This window comes from Quercus suber, unplaced genomic scaffold, assembly GCF_002906115.3.
Source record: "Quercus suber isolate HL8 unplaced genomic scaffold, Cork oak 2.0 scaffold_760, whole genome shotgun sequence".
Taxonomy (NCBI): Eukaryota; Viridiplantae; Streptophyta; class Magnoliopsida; order Fagales; family Fagaceae; genus Quercus; species Quercus suber.
In genome coordinates this window covers 239093-241094 of record NW_027070196.1, presented here as the reverse complement: position 1 = coordinate 241094, position 2002 = coordinate 239093, and the positions used below count along the sequence as shown (strand labels likewise).

The following is a 2002-nucleotide window of genomic DNA, read 5'->3' as shown; positions in this document are numbered from 1 at the left end:
CCATATAGTGGAAGAGAAAACTCTTAGTAGAGGTCCTAAGGATGGAGGAAAAGAAGAGTTAGGAGAGGAAGAGTGAGTCTTACTTAATACCTTGAGTTTCAGGAAGATCAAGATATGACAAGACTACTCAACTTTACTAGAACTCAAGAGAGAGGAAAGAGGGGTTTTTTTGTGTGTTTTGGAATGAAGGAAATGGAATGTTTATATAGTAGTGGTGGAGGAAATATGAATGGAAGGCTATTTAATGAAGGTTGACAAAGAATCATGAACTTAGACCTCATTTTAGTCTTGGAAAAAATCTGGTGCATTAAATAGAGAGATTGGTGGGAGTAAGGAGCAAGCCAAATTTGGTTTTCCTGTAGCTGTTGTAACAGCTTGTAGAGCCAATTTCAAAAAATCATATTTGATTCAATTATGATCGGAATTGTCTCGCTCTTATGCTCAAATTGAAGCCCTAGATTTCTAGTTTCTGAGAAAATTAACCACATTTAGAGCACTCTCATCAGGTGTGCCAAATGCCAAATATTTGGCATTTGGCACACCAAAAGTTACTGTTTAAGCTTCATCAGGTATTTCAAATGTTCTATAATTATGCAACATGCTACAGTACCGTCTCATATTTGAGACGGTACGGACCAAAATGCCATTTCTAAATATTAATTTTTTATTAAACATTTTCTCTCTCCTCTCAATATTTAATTCAACATTTTCTCTCTCTTCTCATAATTTTCTCTCTCTCTCCAGCCGGTGTTCTCTCCCTCTTTCTTCTTCAGCTCACCCTCCCTCACCCTCAAATCAACAGCGATCTCCGATCACCGATCAAGCCGCCGATCGCGATCACCGATCAAGCCTCACCGATCAAGCTCTCTTCTCGTTATTTTCTCTCTCTCCAGCCGATGTTCTCTCTCTCTTTCTTCTTCAGATCACCCTCCCTCACCCTCAAATCAACAGCGATCAAGCCGCCGATCACCGATCAAGCCTCACCGATCAAGCCGCCGTTAGCAATCATGGGTTCGTTGAAGAGAAAATCGACGCAGCGGAACCTCTACCTCCGCCGAAACAAAAGCACAGAGAAAGCGACTCGCCGCTTCCCTCCGCCAACAACGATGAAGAACCCGTTGCTTGCTTACACGACGTGTCGTATCCGGAAGGCTATGTTCCTCCTCCTCCTCCTTCTTCCTCTGCTTCGGCGCCGGCGAAAGAGTTCCCTTTCACTTTAGACTCCTTCCAGTCCAAATCCATCAACTGCCTTGAAAACGGCGAGTCCGTCATGGTAAACTATATGCTGAAAATTTTGAATCTTTTACTTGTCGTTTTGTCCTGATTTGTGTGCGTTAGTCTTACCTTTAGTGGTTTATGGTTGATTTTGGGGGTTGAATCTGGTTTGAGAAATTGGATTGGAGGATAACAATGATTTGGGATTGGATTGTTTGATTTGGGATGGGTTTTGAGGTTTATGTATCTGGTGGGTTGTTATGGATTTTTTTTTTTTTTTTTCTAAGGTGGCATTGGTGGATATGGATTTGTGCCGGTGGTGGCTGTCGGTGATGTTGCTGCTGTGGTTGTTGGTGGCAGTGGTGGCGGTGGTTGTGCCGTTGTTGCTGGTGTTGTTGCTGTTGATGATGGGAAGAATTAATATATTATTTTATTGTGTTGTAAATATTATTTTAATGTATAGAATTGAAGAATAGAACATCTGATAAATGAGAAATTGTAAAATGATGTGGTAAAATGATAAAGTAGGTTTTTGATGTGTTAAAATGGCATATTTTATGAGAGACCTGATGGGAATGCTCTTACAGATTCAAAATATTCTGAGAGATATCGATGAAATAATGAGCAGAGGCCATTTGTTAGAAAATGGTTTCAGCACAATTAACATTAATAGGTTCCAAATTAGCTCCCAATTAACATTAAATGGCTCCAATCACTCTCATTTCAGACTTAATTGGTTCCAAATTTACTCTAATTAAAAAATAATTACACAAATTATTCATTAAAT

General features: G+C 39.7%; 1 long non-coding RNA gene across 1 annotated transcript; it reads left to right on the top strand.

Moving 5' to 3' along the window:
- Nucleotides 1-693: 693 nt before the first annotated feature.
- LOC136064776 (uncharacterized) lies at nt 694-1761 on the top strand. The gene is made up of 2 exons (XR_010626389.1): nt 694-1273; nt 1503-1761. It is a non-coding gene; the product is annotated as an uncharacterized LOC136064776 (long non-coding RNA).
- Nucleotides 1762-2002: the final 241 nt, after the last annotated feature.